General features: G+C 37.3%; 1 non-coding gene across 1 annotated transcript; it reads left to right on the forward strand.

Annotated features, from left to right (window-relative positions):
- The first annotated feature begins 11,680 nt into the window (after nt 1-11,680).
- Nucleotides 11,681-11,821, forward strand: LOC117088959. The gene has a single exon (XR_004439449.1). It is a non-coding gene; the product is annotated as a U4 spliceosomal RNA (small nuclear RNA).
- The last annotated feature ends 3,985 nt before the right edge of the window (nt 11,822-15,806 follow it).

The following is a 15,806-nucleotide window of genomic DNA, read 5'->3' on the forward strand; positions in this document are numbered from 1 at the left end:
TGACATTATATTCATTATTAGTAAGATATAAATGCTTAATTGAATTGTGCTTTCATTATATCTGAGTGACAAATAAATTGTCAGACATTCTCTCACTAAATTCTATATTAACACAAACCTAAATGATGAGAATTATAATATTTGAAGTGAATAAAGTGAACCTTTGTTTCTATTTCTACCCTTTTTCTCTCTTTTCTAAGGTAATTGAGCAATATGTTTTTTCCTCCTGAGATATTGGCAAAATAAGCTTGTCTAATGCCAGTGAACCAATAGTAATGACACAAAAGTGTGATGTAAAGAATAAAATTGAAATGTCTAAAACAAAGCACTATTGGATTTCTAACAGATATTTAAGGTTTTCCCTACTTCAATAACTTTTAGTTAGAGTTTAGAAAGCTATAGAGGTGGGAAAATTTCAGATTGATTAGTTATCTATCTGCTTGTCTGAGGGAGAGACAATACCATATGTAAGATAATACAGGCTTGACATTCACAAGGATTGGGGTTCACAATGCACTCATTTTGAGATCAGTTACCCCACATGCAAAAAAACAACCAAACAAACAAAGAAAAAAACTTCGCAAAAATTTTGTAAGGATGACAAATCATTAGGGTGTGAAACCAGCCTTTTAAAGATCTGTTTCCAATTCATATATCCTATTGTTGTCTGCTACTTTTCTTAGTGTACACAGTTTTATTGACCACCACTCATTGAGAATACAGGTCTAATCTGACATTGATTTGATATAAATCTTTAAATTATAAATTAAACATTATATACTAACAAGATTGTAAACCTTAATTTATTAGGACCATTGTTCTGTTTTCTCATCAAATCAAACAAAAATATTATCTAATAGTTATTTTATAACTTGAATGATGAACTCATCATATTCCATGAACTTTGATTTCTATTTACTATTATTATTATTTTTTAATTTTCATTTTTTTTCGAGACAGAGTCTTGCTGTGTTACCCAGGCTGGAGTGCAGTGGCACCATCTCGGCTCACTGCAAACTCTACCTCCTTTGTTCAAGTGATTCTCCTGCCTCAGCCTCTAGGGTAGCTGGGATTACGGGCGCCCTCCACCATGCCTGGCTCACTTTTTGTATTTTTAGTAGAGATGGGGTTTCACTATGTTAGCTAGGCTGGTCTTGAGCTCCTGACCTCAAGTGATCCACCCATCTCAGCCTCCCAAAGTGCTGGATGATAGGTATGAGCCACGGCCCCCAGACTCTTTTTAGTATTATTATTAATGGTGATGGTCTGCATTGTGGTATCTGTATTATCGCCTAATTTGTAGGGGAGAGATTATGATGAAGACCAATATCATAATCACTGTTGGAAAGATTGATTCAAACAAAAAAGAAAGAGGAGAAAAAGGCCTTCGTTGCCAAGAATATAAAGGCGACATACCAAAATGATAATAAGAGGATATTACAAACTTTGGTGCCAGCAAAGATTTAGATTTAGGTGAAATAAATGAATTCCTTTAAAATCACCACTTAATACCAAACTGACACAAAAGGAAATTGAAAACGTCTCAGAAATTAAATCTTAAATTAAAAACTTTCCTATATGTTCACTACAAGCCCAAGTGGCAGTATGTCCAAAGAGAAAAAGAAAAAAAACATTACAAGCAAGGAGGACCTAATAAATAGAAGGATATTCCATATTCATGGATCTGAAGACTCAATATTTTTAAGATGTCAATTTTCCCCAAATTTCTCTATAAAATCAGTGCAATCACAAAGTTCCAATAATATTTTTTGTGTTAAAACTACACTTTTATATAAATTTTAGAATCAGATTAATAGCATCAAAGAAGTTTGAAGACTTAGCTACCACACATCAAAGCTCACTATAAAACTACAGCTAAGACAGTGTAATATTGGTGTGAAGATCTATAAACATACCAATTAAGTATGATAAAGGGTTAGGAAACAGACCCACATATGGTCATTGTCTTTATAATAAGGTTGCCACTGCAGTGCAACAGTAAGATTATTTTATAAATGGTTCTTGGTTAATTGGATGTCCACATGATATAGTTTAGCCCCTCTGTATTAGGTTCCAAATCACCACAAACTTAATGACTTAAAAGAACATGAATTCATTATCTTACAATGTGGATAACTGAAATCTGAAATAAACATCACTTAGCTAAAATCAGCGTGTTGGCCGGCTGCATTCATTCTGGTGCCTGTAGGGAAGAATCTGTTTCTTCGCATTTTCCAGCTTCTAGAGGATTCCTCAGCTCAGGAGTCCATTCCTACAACTTGAAAGCCAGCAACATTTAGCTGAGTCTTTCTTGCTCTGCCATCTTTCTGGCTCTCTTCTGTCTCCTTCTTCCAGTTTTAAGAACTATTGTGGTTACACTGGGCTCGCTTGGTTAACCTAAGATAATCTCTTCATTTTAAGGTCCACTGATTCAAACCATTAATTATACAGACAATCATAATTGCCCTTTGACATATAATGTAACGTATTTGAGGTTCTGGGGATGGGGCACAGCCTTCTTTCAAAGGGGGGCTATTCTGCCTGCCGTATGAACAGTATTGTATATATATTACATCCATAGAAATGTAGAGCACTAATTTTAGAAGCACTAAACATAATGGCACAAAAGTGGAAGTAGGAGAAATAATGTTAAAGAAAATAAGCTAGAAATGAACGGGTACATACACATGATTCTGTTCACATAAAGTAGAAACACGGACAAAACTAATTTATAGCGACAGAAGTCAAAATAGCAATTACTCTTTCAGATGCTATTGACTTGGAGGGCCCCAGGAGGAGGACTTCTGATTCTGATAATGTATGATATCTCAATTAATGTGATTATTGCATAGACGTGCTCACTTTAAAAAAGATCTTTGACTTGTACAGAGAAGTAAAGCTGTACTTTGCTGTGTCTACCTCTCTCTCCCTCTCTGTCTCTCCTTCTAGTTTCAAAAGCTGTTTACCTATAATGTTAAAGTTTGGTTTGTCTTCTCAATACTCTTTCAATGTTTAAGATTCTTCCTTATATGTAAAGTACAACATAGTTTACGTATCAGAGAGAAAATACATATTTCTAATATACCTCAGGGTACTAAGACCTACTACTTTTTAAAGTATATGTATCTTATGTTAGTTATTTCCATCTCTTCATGTCTCTGAGAGATCTAGCAATTCTTACTTTATGTAATTGAACTCAATGGGCTGATCTTATTTACTCACCAATCATTGATCACACTTAATGATTATTGTATTTCTTAATAATTAGCACCTACTCTGATACCATGTGCACGTGAATGTGTATTTTCTCACATGTATTCAAACACATATATGTGGATAACTGCTCTCTGGACCAGGAGAATACCTTGTTTATATTACTGATTTGGGCCCCAAATGTGCAGCCATTTACAGCTATTTCAGGTGACTTTTATCGACCCTCTATTCACAAATATATATGGAATGGGAAAGGATCTTTTTATTGCTATAATTTCATGTCAGCATCAAATTTGTATGATAATGAGAACCGTATGTTTCTTGATGATGTATTATGAGTTGCTTTTCTTTGTCCTAAAATTAGCTTCTGTGGGTAATAAACTTTTCAAAGTTAAATAGAGATAAATGAACATGAAGTATTTGGTTCTATAAAAGATTTATTGATTTCTTTGTGAAATATACATGCACACAAAACACTCTCTCTCTCTCATGCTTTTAAAAAACAGATGATTGGGTAGCACTTATTCCAAAAGGAAAATTCAAGTGTTGGTTACCCACACCCCAGTGAAATAGTTTTTTCCTTCCTAGTACATGCTTATTTCAATAAAATGTCTAAATTTCATCTAATTTGCTTTGTGGTCTGAACAAGATTCATTTTTATAGATTTAAAAAATGTATAAATGGTTGCTTTGAAAACCCATCCAGCATATTCAAGACAGGCATTCAACTCAGATTTATCTTTTTTTTTTGCGATGGAGTCTTGCTGTGTTGCCCAGGTTGGAGTGCAGTGGCGCCATCTCAGCTCACTGTAACCTTCGCCTCCTGTGTTCAAGCAATTCTTCCTACCTCAGCCTCCTAAGTAGCCACCACGCCCGGCCAATTTTTGTACTTTTTAGTAGATACAGGGTTTTGTCATGTTGGTCAGGCTGGTCTTGATCTTCTGACCTCAGGTGATCCACCCGCCTCAGCCTCCCAAAGTGCTGGGATTACAGGCAAGAGCCACCATGCCTGGCCAATGATTTTTGTGTAATATCTTCTAAAACAGGGGTCCACAACCCCCGGGCCATGGACTGCTACAGTCTGTAGCCTGTTAGGAACCAGGCCGCATGCAGATCAGCAGCGGCATTAGATTCTCATAGGAGCACGAACCCTTCTGTGAACTGTACATGTGAAGAATCTAGGTTGCATGCTTCTTACGAGAATCTAATGCCAGATGATCTGAGATGGAACAGTTTCATCCACAAATCACCTTGCAACTCCTTGAAACCCTCCCCCCTACAAAACTGGTTCCTGATGCCAAAAAGGTTGGGGACAGCTCTTGTAAAATATTTTAAAGTCTGATTTTGACCTTAGGAAATGATGAAGCACTTTCCCATACTTCTGGGTTGCTTGGGGCCAATTCTCTGTCCAGTCCCCACCATTTCTACCACTAGTGCCCTCCTTTGAATCTCATTGATCTAATCTTTCTATCCTGCTCAAACTCAACATGGCTCCATCCACCGAAGGCAGCCCTGCACGTTTCTCAGAGGCTTCTATATTTAGAAGGCTCTCCAGAATCCTCCTTTGGCCCTTACCTACCTTTACATAGTAAGTGTTAAGTGTAATTTATTTTTTCTTTTAAAAGCGATCTTTCTTGACTGCTGCACTTAAAGTCCTATTGCCATAAAGTTTCACGTCTGCACGTTCCTTGGCTTTGAAACACATATCCTATTTTTTCATACTTCATTTGTGTTGGTAAATGTTTGCTTCTCTATCTTGACTGCAAACCTGATGTAAGTCACCCATGGACATTTTAATTCACAATGTTATCTGTGCCTAGACATTATCTACAGTGTCTGGCATGTAGTAAAGATCAATCCAATACAAGTTGAAAGAAACATTGAGTGATCTTTTAACTCTCTGGAAGGAGGTATTTACTTCCCACTAGTTCAGCTTTCAGACAGCAAGTAAAGAAGTACTTTTGAAACCATCTTTGCAAAACTTTTGACTATGGAAATTATGACAGTGAAAGAGCTCAGACCTAACCAACTCCATCTTTCTTCTAACCTTTAAGCTGTCCTTGTTCATTCCTGGGCTAAGGCTGAACTCACCTTGGGAAAAAATTTAGTTTATGGTTTGACTCTGAAACAAAATTGATAATAGCCCTATCCCGAAAAGACCCACTTCTTGCCTGGGGATCAGTCTGCCTTTGTAGGACTAATACATTAGCTACAAGATTAGAAATTACAGTTTAGGGGTCATGCAGCCTCTGGCTGCAAAGTCTGAACCTCCCCAAATTGCTCCTGGGGATAACATCACTGTTGTGAAACCTAAAATCGGTGCTTGGGATATTTTGCAGACCATGCACTCAGTGGCTCAGTTGACACCACTAAGACACGTAATCTGGCTCAACAAGTTTTGCGATTCCAACCAGGGGCAGAAGATAACAAGAAAGCCTCACTTCGACCTCCCTATGATTTTGTCTCCAACCTGACCACACAGTACTCCCGACTCCCCAAGCCCCTATCTGCCAAATTATTTTTAAAACCCCCGATCTCCGAATGCTCTGGGAGACTGATTTGAGTAATAATAAAACTCCAGTTTCCCACACAGCTAACTCTGTGTGAATTACTCTTTCTCCATTGCAGTTCCCCTGTCTTGATAAATTGGCTCTGGGTAGGCAGTGGGCAAGGTGAACATGTTAGGCTGTTACACTTTATGTAAACAAAATGAAGCAAATAGCTCTAAATTAAATTATTTCTTCTAAGGGAACATGGAAAGTAACGTTGAAAGTAAATGCATGAATAAATTCTAAATCTCATTTAAAAAACAAAAACAAAAACAATTTTACTTTCTTCCATTGTGTATCTAACTTTAAGTGTGTTGGGACTTGGATGTCGCCCTATTCAGGCAATGTTGCTGTATACCGTGTATACAGCAATGTTGTTGTGGGCTCAAAGTTCCTGTGCAGATGTGCTTAATTCTGTAAAAATTAATGAGTTAAAATAGGAAGCTTGGCCCGGCGTAGTGGCTCACGACTGTAATCCCAGCACTTTGGGAGGCTGAGGCGGGCGGATCACGAGGTCAGGAGTTTGAGACAAGCCTGGCCAACATAGTGAAACCCCGTCTCTACTAAAAATATAAAAATTAGCCGGGCATGGTGGCACACGCCTGTAGTCCCAGCTACTCGGGAGGCTGAGGCAGGAGAATCGCTTGAACCCGGGAAGCAGAGGTTGTGGTGAGCGGAGATGGTACCACTGCACTCCAGCCTGGGGAACAGAGTGAGACTCCATCTCAAAAAAAAAAAAAAAAAAAAAAAAAAAAAGGAGGCTCATGCTATTTGTCAGGGTCACACAGGAAATGAATTGTCATTGCCAAATACATCACTGAATACAGTTACTGGAGGAACTTTTTTTTTTTTTTTTTTTTTGAGACCGTGTCTGGCTCTGTCGCCCGGGCTGGAGTGCAGTGGCCGGATCTCCGCTCACTGCAAGCTCCGCCTCCCGGGTTCACGCCATTCTCCTGCCTCAGCCTCCCGAGAAGCTGGGACTACAGGCGCCCGCCACCTCGCCCGACTAGTTTTTTGTATTTTTTAGTAGAGACGGGGTTTCACCATGTTAGCCAGGATGGTCTCGATCTCCTGACCTCGTGATCCACCCGTCTCGACCTCCCAAAGTGCTGGGATTACAGGCTTGAGCCACCGCGCCCGGCCTGGAGGAACTATTTGTAAAGGCAGCTGTAGGGTAAAAGGAAAATAACAAGACGTGGTGAAGTGCTGCAGGGCTAGCACCAGTGGAGAGCCACTAGTGCAAATTAAGCCTTTAGAGGCAAGAGAAGGAGCCAGTACTAGATTCCTGAGAGAGGTATAGGAGAGGGCCACTTGACAGAAGCTAAATCTTCAGTCTTCTAATATAGCCACTCTCAATCTCTGACCAGGTAAATATGTGGACGCCACTCTATTTTACCCTCCCACTGTCTTGCCAGTTTTCTCATTGGCTGAACCTAACTGGAGTCCAGAGAGCTAGAGAAATCCTCAAGTCAATCTATAGGATGGAAAAGGATAAGGAGAGTATATTAAGGAGCAAATGAAGATATCAAGTCATCACTATTCAAAGAGTCTGCACATCTTTACTCTATTTCCATTGGTTAACAAAATTTATTTTTTAAAATACAAACTACAATTTTAACTCCTATATTTTTTTAGCAATTTTTCTAATGTAGGAAATTATGGAAAAAATATAGTAACTTTATCACTTACAAAATGTACTTCTTAGTACCATTATATAAACACATATATAAATATTTTTATGAAGAATATGTTATATTCATTTTTTTCTACATTGTTCTTGCTAGGGAACATCAGCATTATCTGTGTTGTTAAAATCATATTTATTGTGCATATCATTTTAATGCTATATAATATCCCGACAAGCAGCTACACCATAGATATGAGCATGTATATGTGTGTATATATTTGTGTGTGCTGATATTGTTTTACTTCTTCTCTTTCTCCTTCTTCTCTTTTCTCCTGAACTTAACTCAGGCAGTTTTGAAACTTGGACAATGCTTACTCCTAGTCATCAGATTCCTCTTTTGGAAACACAGTAATAATTGCACTTCAAACTGTCAACAGACAAAAGGGAAGAAAATCTCAAATCCAGTGAGAGATTGTCATCAAGAAAAGAAGCTCTTTGTAATTAGAATTTGGAATTCTTAGAAATGATAATATCTAATCTGGCCTGACTTTTCTTTGGTTCCTGCTTGCTGAAGTAAGGGCAGAGGGAAGCCTGTGTTCTCAGTATTTTCAGTGTTGCTTAGAAAGCAAACCCGTCGGACTTTCTTATGCATAAGTTTAGTTTCATTCAGATGAAAGTTAAATGGAAGATTTTTACATAGAGTTGAAGGTTTCAGATTCAGCACAAATTCAAGTATGAAATGATACTTGTATATTAGAAATTATCATAACCAGGGGGAATTGCAACTTTCTTCTTCATTGATAACTAGAGTAGTTACGCATTTAGAACCATTACCAAGTTCTAAAGACATAAATTCATGTTGCGTGCATCAAGATAGGCTCGATGACTGAAGATTTTAGAATACTTTGAAAATGAATTCATGAAATATAAATTACAGAACATTGTTTCTTTTTTGTGTTTTGAATTAATCTTTATAGAGACATTTTACAGACTAAAGTTGTATAGACTATAGGGAAATGACTGATAATATTTAATCTATAAATTACAGTATATATACATATATATTATTAATGCTACATAATATCCTGACATTTTTCTCCAAAATAATTGTTGTTGTTGCTTTTGAATGAGCTTTCATAGTAGAATATATATGAAAGCTCATTCAAAAGCAACAACAAAAACAAAATATATTTCAGAAACCACATTAGAGACTATATGTTTAAAATTGTAAACCTGTCACTCTGGAACTGCACACTCCTGAAACTTTCTGAGTAATGAGTAATCACAAAGAACCCAAAGAACTGCAAGAAAAGATTTGTTGAACTCAGTATCTGGCATTTATCTTTTTTAACAAACAAGGAAAGTATTTCTTTTCATGGAAATAGAAGCCTAAGGAGCACGGCCGTAATATAGCAAGAATCTTGAAATAGGCAGAGATGAGAAGTCCTTTTACAGCTACTGAAGACATCTGATGATGAAGCAGACAGGCTTTAAGAAAAAATGGCTTCTTTTTATAGGATATCTCAGCTGGTAATAAAATGTTTTCTATATATGAATAAACAACAACAAATGAGGAACACAAGGTCCATTAAAAGTTTGACACATCCTTAATAGCTGCCTATTGAAGATACTTAAATATGGATATTTTATTGATTAACCCTTATATAACATACATATAAAAAGCAATTGCATGTTCATCAGGGCATCCAAAATCTGAAATTTACGTTGCATGGTAAAGGGCAGACATTTCTTGTACTTGAAACAGAGTCTTGTTATGAGGGTAGGAAAGGCAGTTATCTGAGAATTAGAGTTTTATTTTTACATTTCCCATTTATTCTACTTTATTTTTAGAGTGAACACTTAAAAAAGTGATACTGCAATTTATCATTTATAATGTGTCAGGCACTCTTTTGTGTGTTAATTATTATTCTTACTTAGTTTAGGAAAAAGGATGCTACCTGTGGTTCAAGTTGTAAGAATTCTCTGACTTGGTTTATGGATACAAATGAATAAAAATGTTAGGTTGCTTATGCATTTTTTATTATTTATTATATAAGAGGAAGCAAAGTATATTGGTTAAGAGTAGAGACACTGGAGTTAGCCTTTCTGGGTTGAAATCTTGTCTCCACCAATTACTCAAGCAAGCTACTTAGTCTATTGTGGAAGATCAAAGATGGTCGCAAATTCTCTTTCCCTCCCCTCAAACTTGAAACAACTCTTTTGACCAGTAGAACACAGCAGAAGTGACACAGTGCTCATTTCTTTTTAAGTTTTATTTTAAATTGACAAATAATAATTGCATATATTTGTGGGGTTCAATATAATGTTATGATATGTGTACATAATGTGGAATGATTAAATAAAACTAATTAACATTTATCACCTCCATAGTTATCAATTTGTAATTGCATCAGACCAATGTGGTTCAACTTTTACATAACAAAATTGTGGGCTATTTTTCAGTTGCCATGGGCCTCTAGGTTAAAGGTCACATAATTTGAATATGCCTGGATGAACCAAGCATGCAATCGCGGTTGAGGGATCTAAGCATTTGGGCCCAGGAATGGGGACTGAATTGAGATGTATTCACTACATGGCAGGATCCAGGAATCAATCAGATTGAGCCCTGGCATCATCCTGTGGCAGGATCCGGTCAGATCTTGCTTTCCAACATCACCTCACTGCAAGAGCCAATCAGATCACATCTCATTACCCTACTCTTATAAAACCCGACCCAAACCCCAGCGCAAGGAGACAGATTTGAGTGTTCCCTTCTTTCTCTTTGCTGGTTGACTCACATGAAGGCTTTTCTTTTCTCAAGAGTTGGTGCCATGGTATTGGCCTCTATGTTTGTTGGAAAGCAAGCCTGTTGATTGCTTGGTAATAAATTTTGTGGTGAGAACATTTATTTGTACTCCCATGTTCCTTGCAGTGGTGCCAGTTTCTAGGTCCATGCCTTAAGGACAGACAGCTTACATTTCTTTCTTTTGGAACCTCTCTCTGGGGTTCTTGAGCTACCATGTAAGAAGTTAAACCACCTGAGACCACCATGCTGGAGACACCATGTGTATGTGCTCTGGTTGGCAACCCCCAATAAACACAGCCTTCCAACCATTCTTACCAATGAGTGAGTGAAGCTCAGCATCAGATGAGTGAGTGAAGCTGCTTTGGATTTTCTAGACCCGCCCATCCTTTACCTGAATACAACAAGTAATCTACATCAATGTCATGAGGAACAGAATTATTCAACCCAGACTTGTCTGAATTCCTGATTCCCACAATCATGAAGTTTAATAAAATACATGGTTTTATAAGTCATCTTATTTGGAGCAATTATAATAGTTTCTACATTGTGGATTTTTTTCTGAGAATGGAATGAGATACTATATGTAATGTACTTAAAAGTATCTGATACATATTATGTATCAAACATTAGCTATCTTAATAGTTATTATTTTCCTCTACATCTTATTCAAGGACTTAGCAAAGAATGGCTGTGATCTAGTAAACCTAGAAGTTCTTGGGATCTTGTGCTAATTCTAATGCAATTTTCTGATGTCCTGGTCTCAATCTTATGTGTAACTACATTGATTTCCCTACTAGCAAGCAGACTCAATGTCTTAGTTTGGATTCCCCTAGAAATAGAAGCTGAATAAAGATGTAAATGCAAGAACTTTACTTAAAGGTGAGATAAACACTGGTGTGGGAGCTGGGAAGTGAGGTGGGGAAGGGGAGGCAATTAAAGATGCCTTATCCACAATGAGATACCATCTCACACCGGTCAGAATGGCTGTTATTAAAAAGTCACAAAATAACAGATTTTGGCAAGGTTGCAGAGAAAAGGGAATGCTTATACACTGCTGGTGGGAATGCAAATTAGTTCAGCCATTGTGGAAAGCACTGTGGTGATTTCTCAAAGAACTTTAAACAGAATTACTATTCGACCCAACAATCCCATTATTGGGTATATATCCAAAGGGATATCAATTATTCTACCATAAAGACACATGCACACACATGTTAATCACAACACTATTCACAATAGCAAAGATACATAATCAATCTAAATGCCCATCAACAGCACACTGAATAAAGACAATGTGGTGCATACACACCATGGAACACTATGCAGCCATAAAAAAGAATGAGATCGTGTGCTTTGCAGCAACATTTTGAAGCTGGAGGCCAATATTCTAAGCAAACTAATGCAGAAACAGAAAGCTAACTACTGCATGTTCTCACTTGTAAGTGGGAACTAAACAATGAGAACACATGAATATAAAGAGAGAAACAGCTTTGTGTAGTGGCAGTATTGTAGCCAATGAGGTTTATCCGAGGTGCAGTTATTGCTAATAGAAAAATTTTCCCAATACCCCTCCGTGATGACTTGAAATATAGTCAGCATTGGCAATTTTTGACAGTCTCTACAGAGACGAAAATAAAAAAAAAAAAAAGAGGAACAACAGGTAGGTACAACAAGTAGGTACCAGGGCCTACTTGAGGATGGAGGGTACGAGGAGGGAGAGGATTAAAAAAGTACCTGTTGGGTGCTACGCTTATTACCTGAGTGATGAAATAATCTGCACACTAAACTCCTGTAGCACACAGTTTACCTATAAAACAGACCTGTATGTGTACCCCTAGACCTAAAATAGAAGTTAAAAAAAAAAAAAAGATGCCTTATCACAACACTTCCCATGGGTAAAGGGAGCTTAATTCTCATAGGAAACTCTGGGCGTCAGTGTAAAACTTCTGCCTCTGAATGATCTCACCCAAGGGGCAAGGTAGCCAAGCCATTAATGCACCAATTCTGATCATTGACTGGGGCTACCAGGATGAGGCATGCTGGATACCAGACTCTTGTAAAGTGACCTTCCAGTTAAACAGCAGTGTGGACTCTGGTGGCAAAAAACACCTCCAGGAAGTGAAATGCTGGTGTTATCAGTCTGCAGCAGTGAGTAAGAGTGGAGGTGGGGGTGCAAAGGCATATGCTGTGGTCAGTGAAATGAGAAATGCCTGATCGTTCATCCGCCTAGCGTCCCCGTGTCGAGATCTTCCATCCAGTGCAGAACAGATCACTTCTATTCCAGAATGACTACTCATTGAAACTGTTCATGACGAGAATCTGACCTTGGCAAATTAAATCTCTGCCGCCCATATTTTTAGTGATATCTAATGAGACTTGTAATTAATCCTGGGCTTAGATTCCTTGAGAGACCTACAAGTCTCCAGACTCTCTTAACACATCCAAAAGTGCTGGCACTTCACAAAATCCCCAAAGCTTGGAGAATTCACTTAGAGTGCAGATGTTCCTGCCACTCACTGACATCCAAAGTGATTAACTTCTAGAGGTGGCATTGTGTGAAAGCATCGATTTAACTGTCCACTGCAAAGGGACTTGCCTTTTCTCTGTTGAAGTGTTTTTATTTAAATGGACTTGGCTTTCTATAGATGAGTAAAGAAACCTTTCACACTCCAGAACTTGAGTTATTGAATGATATCTGAACCATTTCAGTCTCCTTTTTGTTAAGAAAAAAAAGGGCAGGGCAGGCATAAAACTATTGTATATATTTACATATTAAATTGTGTAATCATGTTATTATCTGAAACTAATACCATGCTGTTAAAATTTAGATAAAGTGTCCTATAATGCATACAAAATGTTCATTTGCTGAAGGCCATTAAGTTAATTTCCTGGCAACAAGATTAAATGCAAGGCATTTACATAATCATTAGTCGTGAGGTGTAGAAAAGATAATTAAATATTCCACCACATTAATTTATATTTAATTAACTGTGCTTTAGTGATCCTTCTGTCTGAATATTAATATTGTGTAAATAAACAATTAGAATGCATACTGATTTTATTAAAGGCTTATTCTTAAAATTATGTAGAAGATGCAATTATTAATTTAATTATATCTTATTTTGAAACCTAATCATGTTAATAGAGTCTAAAAAGGTCTATCACTAGCCTCAGTGATGACATTTTCACATTTTATATTTCCAACTACAATGTAGCTTATAGATTTTAAAATACGTTCATTTAGTTCACCCTAACAGTTAATTGCTTTCCTAGTAACTCCACTCTACGGTTCCTTCAAGTCAGTACTGACATGGAATCTTTAGAAAAAGAGAATTATTGTGATACAGTCAGCCTCATCATCTCTGGCCACACTCACTTGGGACATGTGATATTTCTCGGAAATGGCTATACCATATAGAAAGGAGCAAAAATGGAGCAATCTTATTTAAGATCAAATGGGTAGAAACTATAGCCAATGAAAAGCCTACTAGTAGGTAAGATTTCTGAGGGTTCTAAAAGTTCTTTTTTAAAATGTAATGCTAGGGAAATTCTTGCAAAGGTAATCAGACATTACTAGAAGTAAGAATCTATGCATAAGAATTTTCTAGACTTAGATGCCAGACATTTGTGGAGAGCTTAGATGATAGTAAAGTAAGTCTGGACAATACATGCAATATATATTAAGGATTCTTGCCTTTATCTGCCTGGACCATTTGGGAGTCAGTAAATGAAAATATCTAAGTCTTCGTTAAACATTATTTAATAGGAAAAGAAACAAAATACGATACAGAAAGAAAATAAAAGAGTCAGTGATTTTTCTGAATCATGAGAATGTAATCTTAGCTAAAATACTAAGTTACATTAAAATATCTCTATGAAGCAGTCATATTTTCCTACCAGGAGAAGTTATTTCATATTAAATTGTAACATCTCCAGTAAAAATGTTTGTGCTTTTCACACATAATATTTATTTGGGCAAACAATTCAATACTGATTTTAACTGTCTAAATGGAATTTTTAGGGAAAACGATGTGCTGCAGTAGCACATATTTCCTAATGGAAACATTTGTTTCTTAAATTATAGAAGATGGAATAATAAAGTTGCTTTTATTTCTTTTCAAGGCTGTTGGGATTTTAATACTTATAATTTGATGTGGTTAGTGTTCCTCTGGGCTAGGCAAAATGTATTCCCTTCTGGTTTGTGAAAATAACTGTTCTATAGGTTGGGAATAATTCCTGTTTGTGTGGTAAATTCATACTTCCATACTTTTCAATCCAAAATATGCCAATCATTATACTGGTGCCCACTTTCACAGGCTAAGTTCTGAACCACTTGAGACAACCTGTAGCTCCTAAATCTAAGAGCGATTTTCCAGCCAATATTTTCGGACTTTGTTTTTGCCCCCTCCTCCAATCCTGTCCATGTTACAATCACACTGCTGACCTCTCTGACAAAGCTTCAGTGTCACTCTAGACATTTGGATTTATAGCTCATCCATGTAACCATGCTGTTTGCTCATTCACTCAACAGACATCTTTTAATACCCACTTTTCTAGTTTCTGCCACTGCCAAGATAATTAGACAACTTCCTGACTTCAGAAAGCATTTATAAATCCTAGTGGAGGAGATGTTATATAATACACAGGTAAACAAATAAATATTTATAGATCCTTTTTCTGAGTAACTAAACAAGACTCTGCAGTGTTGGAGGCTGGATACAATAGTTTAGGTTGGACCCGGCGCGGTGGCTCATGTATGTAATCCCAGCACTTTCGGAGGCCGAGGCAGATGGATCAAGGGGTCAGGAGTTCGAGACCAGCCTGACCAACATGAAGAAACCCTGTCTCTACTACAAATACAAAATTAACTGGGCGTGGTGGCACATGCTTGCAATCCCAGCTACTCGGGAGGCTGAGGCAGGGGAATCGCTCGAATCCGGGAGGTCTGAGCGGAGGTTGCAGTGAGCCGAGATCGCGCCATTGCACTCCAGCCTGGGCAACAAGGGCGAGAGATAAACAACCAGTTTGGGTTGATGATAAGTTGAGCAGTGATTTCAGAGACTACATTCCCTTTACAAGAGAAAGTTCGCGTTTTCTAAGCCTCCAACTTCATTGAGGTATAAAACCTATATTGCCAAGCAAGACTCGAAACCAGAAATTATAGGGAACGTGTTATTTGATTCTTAGTCATGGAACGTTTCACTGTTGTGATTGATGAATCACTGCCCACAGCTCTTGGGACAGGTGTTCCCTGTTCTCTCTGTAATGCTCTAACCCCCACGGAATGCACAGATCATCACATATAAATAATTCAAAAACAAGTCTCAGTAAATGCTGCTTCTTTCTTCCGTTTGAAATGTTAATTTCCTTTTTGAAGTTTTTCCCGTTTGATAGCAGGACGCAGTCTTGCTTGTTTTATTGTCAAAGATAGACTGGTAGAACTGTGTGAATGCCTTCTGTGCTACAGATAATGGAATTTCCAAATTAAAAATTAAAAAAAAAAAAACTATATCCAGTGTAGCCAGGTTTTTCAACCTTATTTTTTCCTCTTAAAAATTTGATGTTTTTGACAAGATCTAAATTCAGCTTCATTGCAAATAAAATTATATTTC

Source organism: Trachypithecus francoisi, unplaced genomic scaffold (assembly GCF_009764315.1).
Source record: "Trachypithecus francoisi isolate TF-2019V2 unplaced genomic scaffold, Tfra_2.0 Lachesis_group10, whole genome shotgun sequence".
NCBI lineage: Eukaryota > Metazoa > Chordata > Mammalia > Primates > Cercopithecidae > Trachypithecus > Trachypithecus francoisi.